This window comes from Monodon monoceros, unplaced genomic scaffold (assembly GCF_005190385.1).
Source record: "Monodon monoceros isolate NGI ecotype Baffin Bay Population unplaced genomic scaffold, NGI_Narwhal_1 Super_Scaffold_2, whole genome shotgun sequence".
NCBI classification, from domain to species: domain Eukaryota; kingdom Metazoa; phylum Chordata; class Mammalia; order Artiodactyla; family Monodontidae; genus Monodon; species Monodon monoceros.
This window is the reverse complement of record NW_021703776.1, coordinates 102,483,531-102,489,468: the sequence shown is the minus strand read 5'-3', so window position 1 is coordinate 102,489,468 and position 5,938 is coordinate 102,483,531.

The following is a 5,938-nucleotide window of genomic DNA, read 5'->3' as shown; positions in this document are numbered from 1 at the left end:
CGAGTCGCATGGGTGAGCGGCGGGAGGCGCGGGCACGGCCGGGCCGGGCTGGGCCGCCCGCGCTCCCTCGCCGTCTGCGCGCCCTCGCCGCCTCGGCCTCCGCGCGGCTCGGAAATTTCCAGGCCACTCAGCGCAACCCGAGACACTTTGACTCTGGATTTTTGTTCTTATTTTTAACAGAGCCCCCTCGAGTGACGTCGCGGGCCGGTCTCCTGGACACGTGCCTCGGGCCAATGGTCGCGGCGCCGCGCGCCCACGTGACGCGCCGGCGGCCGCTCGGTGACAGGAGCCTCCCGCCGCCCCTCCCCCGCCGTCTTCGCCCCTCCTCCCCTTAAAGCGGCAGCGTCCTGGCGCTCCGGAGACCGGAGCCCGAACCGGCGAGACCGCGACCGCGTACCCTGAGCTCGCTCGTGTTTTCCCTGCCGCTTCTCGGTTCAGGGATCTGAGAAACCCGCGCGATAGCCCCGCCGGGTCACCCCGGCGTGCAGACGTGGACAAGCGCTGGAAGATTGCTATTTTTTAACATTTCCATATTGTTTACCGTGGGGAAAAATCCCACAATTCCTTGCACAAAATGCATAAATAACATTAAGTGAGCTGCCGAGATACAAAGGGACTTTTGTAGTCCGCCTTCCTTGCTGGTCGGAGAGGGGAATTGCCACTTACGTTTGACTTTGGTAACCCGGCAGATTCCTGTCTTAAACGCAGAGCTGACGCGCAGGACCCTCTTCCTACAGACACTCATCGTAAGTGTGCGTCTACGTGCGCGTGTGCGCGCTTGTGCAGGGAGCCGCGTGCATACGGTAGGATTCCACCCCGGGACAACGATCCTCCTGAAACGTGCATGCAGATCCAGAAGAGCTCGGGAATACGCTTTGGGACTCCGTGTGGGGGAAGAGAAATAAAGGAGCATGAGGCTTATAAATGAGTCTTCTTTTCTGGAAAGGGAAGGGGAGGTGACGGCCAGCCAAGACTTCAAAACCACGTGGAGAGAAAATACTCTAGAGCAGCTGCCTCCCCCCAATTTCCCACCCGTCATCTGCCCCAGCCCAAGCCTCTCCCCCACGGAGGGACTACCAGAAAGACATTCACCTCATTTTCTTGTCTTAAAACCCTTTAAACTAGTTTTTCTGGAGAGCAGGGCCCATCTGAAAGGGAAATTAGAAATCACGTGGTGGGGTGGCCCCCCAATTTCTTCCCCGCCCCCGCTTTCCTCTATCCCTTTCTAAATTTCCTTTCCAGTTGCTGTCAGAATGTCCAACTTGAACTTCTGTTTCCCCTTCGCTCCCCCCTCCTCCTTCTGGCTCCTTCTGTTCACTCTTCTGTCCTTGCCCCCAGCTGCAGACACCCAACCAAACACCCGTTGTTACCCCAGGCATGCCTGTCCATCGTTTAAAAGGCACGTTCATGGAAATTTTCAAAGTTCGAGAAACATCCAAAAGGGCAACTTTGAGGGTGCTGGGGCGCCGGCACAATAAAAGTACACTGGAGGGGGATGAGAGGAAGGATGGGGAGAGGCAGAAGAGGGAGAGCCCAGGTGGCTTCGGGGTACCCAGCAACTGAGGCCCCCCACGGGGCCGGCCCTGGGCCTGGGGCAGCCAGCAGGAGGCTGTCAGGCCCGGAGGGATGGAGTAAGGTCTGGACAAGCAGCCCTCCTGGCGGTGTGACCACCAGGCCACGGTGAGGCTTGAAGGCTTGACCCTGACCTGGCTCTCCTTTTCTCTGGTTCCCACCCAGGTCCTATCCTCTCTCCACCCCAGCTCTGTCCACCCACTGCGGGCTCCAGAGTCAGGCCTGGGCTGAACTAGCAGCAACAGTTACAGGGTGCTGCTGGGGGGGAATTTCACCTGCGGACGAGGGGCATGCACTGGGCAGGAAGAGGTTCTGGGCTGGGTCACCTGCTGCTAAATGCAGGTAGGTGGCTGGGTGTGGGTAGGCTCTGGAGGCAGAGGGGGAGGCTCATTGGTCCTCGGTGAGACTCAGGCAGGATGGGGAAGCACTTCCCACTGGGGTGACTCACATCTCTCTTCCCTCCCCCACCAGTGGAAGGGTCTTCACCAAATTATCTGGCTAGATACACACCTGCCAGTGGCCCTCCCTGGGTCTCAAAAAATGAAGCCCATAGTCTGTGTGTGCCTGGAAAAATGAAGCTGGTGAGTTTTGTGGGAGCACCCTACTTACACACGTTTAGGGTTTGGGGGGAAATGTTCCTGCGACTCTGGGAACCTTAATCATCAGAGAATGTCCCATTATTTTGGGTCTCTGGACCACCAAGTGGGTAGAGGGGGGGCCCAGGACTGGTTGGTTCCTGCAAAGCCACCGCAGGTTAATTTCTCCGCCTGTCCATGAAAACCAGTTAGGCTATCTCCTGAGAAATATTTCTGACGTCTTGGGCATCTTTGCCTCTGATCGCCTTAGCATTAACTGAGCCCAAGTGCTGGACTTCTGCTGTGTTTTCTCCTGCGATCCAGACCCAAGTTACTGGCTGCAGCATGAGGTCTGCAAAGCAGCCTGTCATCTCCAGGCCGACCTCACTTTTGGGGGGATAGCATTCTGCAGACACTGGTCTCCAGGCTGCAGATCAGGCTGGTCGAGGAAGCAGGCCAATTCCTGAGTTACAGGCCGTGATGGGAACGTGCAGGAGGAGGGGAAAGAGGAAGGAATGAGGAGAGAAATCATTAGAGAGCATCAGGCCACTCAAAGCCAACCCAAACATGAACATAATTCCGGAAGCGAGCGCCCCTTGAGAGTGGGCACCACCCAAGGGTACAGCGTGGAGGGTGAGAAAATCTGGGGGGAAGTTCCAGAAAGTTGATTTGCCCCGGGGCTGAGGGAATCCTAAATCTTAACAAACACAGAAATCGCAACAAGCTGTTTTCAAGAAGCTCTGAAACACGCTTGAGGGCCGACCGGCCAGGCGGGATCTGGGACCCCGCCTGGCTGTGCTTTCTGGGGGCGCCGGGGAAGGCGGGGGACGCATTTCCAAGTGTTCGCTCCAGAACCCGAGGTGCCGGCCCTGCGCCCAGCGAGCCACGCAGCTCCGCTCTCCCACCTGGATGGCGGCCGTCCCGCAGGGTGGGCTTCTCCGTGTGAACAGGCGACCAGCACTGGACATTTGTTTCTCCCCAACATAGTGAGGCCGAGGCCCGGGACCCCCATCCTTTCTCCTCTCGACAGGCCCAGGAGAGTGGAGGCAACCCCCCCTCCCCGCTTCTGGAGAACCATCCTCTAAGCTTCCCCGGTGCTCTGCACAAAGGGGGATCTCGGAATGTATCAAGGGGAAAGACGGCTGCTGGGCACGGTGTTTTCATAGCCCCGATGCTAGACTGACAAAATCTCCGGTGGCAGAGAGCTCCTGGGGACGCTGGGCGCTTGGCTGCAGATCCAAGCCTCCCGTTTTTTCTTAAAAACGAGGCCGGAGGAGGGGAACTTTTCCAGCCACTCTGCTGTCCCCTTACTTGCCACACTTCTCTGGGAGGGCGGGGGGACGGGAAGAAAACAAACGAGCGCGATATGAGCGGCGCTGGCTCGCAGCGGCCCTTGTCACTCGGTTGGTAGAGAAGCCCAACAATTCCGGAGGGCGAAATATCAACCCCAGCAGAATCAGGCCGGGGAGCCGGGGCCTTGGGGCCGAGCGGGGAGAAAGGGCCTGGCCCGGCGGAGAGCCACCCTTGGCTCCTGGGGCTGCCGCCGCGACCCCGGCCTGCAGACAAAGGGCGAAATGATGGGGCAGGCGGAGGAGGGGGTGGCCGGGCGGGCGCGGCCGGCGGGCGCAGGGGAAATGCGGGTGTGCTCACCTCGCAGCCACGCACCGGGCGAACTTGGGGGCCTGGGGTCAGGGACCTCGTCCGAGTAGCCCCAGGAGAGGGTTAAAGCGCAGCAGCACAGGACCTGGAAAGGGCCTGAAGCGTCGTGGGAAGTGGGGCGCAGACGCCCTGGCGCTCCGGACCCCGCGCCTCTCCCTGCCCCGGGCGGCAAGGGGCGCCCCGCTCCCGGAAGTCCCCACGTGGCACCCAGGAGAGCCTGCTGGGTGGGTTGGCGCCAGGCGGAGGCTTAGCTGAGGAAGGGGGAGGGCAGCGAGCGGCATTGCCCGTCCGGACCCTGCCGCCAGAGCCGGAGAAGAGGCGGCCTGTGCTCGGCAAAAGCCCCGTGGGAGTTAGGGGGTGTGAAGTGGGTGCCCTCCTGTCCGGGCCACAGGGAGAGGGACCTACTTTTGACACATCCTCAGCGCCAGACTGGGAGGGCTGGGGAGATGGGCGGAGGGTGGGCAGTTCTCCAGAGCTGAAACCTTCCCTAACCTGGTTTCTCAGGGAAAAGGATGCTTCTAAAGGGAAATCGTAGGATCGCCCCACTTGCGCTAGGAAACACACACCCAAACTCATTCCTTTGCTCTGGCCCGGCGGCCCACCATCCGTTGGCTTTCTCCAGAGCCAGGCGACTCTTGCCTTAAATGACCTGACCTGAGATTCCCTGGGAATCACCTTGTGCCCTAGGAGCCCCTTTCTTGCTCTCTCACCCTGTTTCCCTGCTGTTCTCCATCCCAGTAAAATTTGGACGCCTCGGGAAGTTGGGCCCGCTTCCATTCCAAGTGGACCACACTGTCCTCACCAAGCCCACTGAGCAGCCTGTGCAGGGTCACGACTGGGAGTCATACAGACTGTTCCGTGACCTCAGGCCTCCACGGTAAAGAAAATGTCCCCTCGGAATTGCGGCAACCAAGAAGAAAGTGACACATTCCAAATAATCCAGAGGCAACTAAGTAGAATTAGTTGGAATTTGAAGAGCGGCACCTATAGCTTGAGCCGGCTGAGCACACGAAAACAAGGAGAAAAGATAAATAAGAGGATAATGAGTTGTGAAGACAACCCGCCACCCTCTCCAATCTTACAATTACTTACAAATAGTGGAAGGAATTCTAGTGTCTATCCACTGTCTTCCTTTTGATCTTTGCAAGGAAAACAAGATCTTCAAAAGGAACTCCTGGAACACCTGCCTCCCTCACAGAGCATGGGGTTTCTTTTCTTCGCTTTCTTTCCCTGAAAGCCACAGGAAATCACAGCGAAGCGAGCATGGCGTAAACTCACGTAGGCTGACTTCACACTATTTTTGGGAGCATGATTTGAGTGGCTAGACAGTTCCAGAATTTTAGACAAGTTCAGGCTTAACTTAAACCACCTGGATCCAGCCCAGCTGACCTACCAGCTGCTACTGAGACAAATAACTCATGAGTCTGGGTTTTATACCAGGAAGAAAATGTCTAAACCTTCACCCCCAAATATCAACAATAGAGCTTCACTGGGGGAACTCATGCAGAGTTATATACTGGTAACGTCGGGGGAGATAGATTTTATTTTAAACCTATGTTCAGATAAGTCATGAAATGGATTTCTTTTTTTCCTTATCAAATAGAAATATATTAAAATTTATAGTTTGATATAAAAGAGAGAAACTACATTGTGAATGAAATTCACACATTTCCTGTATTTGATGAAATTACCGATCAATTCCACTGAGTTCCACAGGCCCCGAATTTGGCGGCCTGGGGGCACAGGCTTTCACCTTGGTGGAAAGTTTGTATAGTATGGGGGGTATGTCCCCTGATACATTCCTGTGCTAAGGGCAGAAGAACACTCTTGGGGGATTGGTGGCCTTTTAGGAGCACAGAATCTTGGTCACTGCATCGTGGGTGTCTGCTCTTGGTGGCTGGTGATCACTGAGGCCCAACTATCCTCCCGGGGCAGCTCCAACTGGTCCGGTCAGGGCCCAGGGCCAGGGAATGGCCCTCAGCAGTTCTCCCAGTACTCATATCCACTTCTGTGTCATCATCCCAGCAGACCTCACCCACTTAAGGAAAAGCCCACCAAAGCGATATTTTCAAGTTAGGACACAGTAGAGAAATGCTCTTTCTGTTCCCCAGAAAATGCTTCCTTCTCCTCAA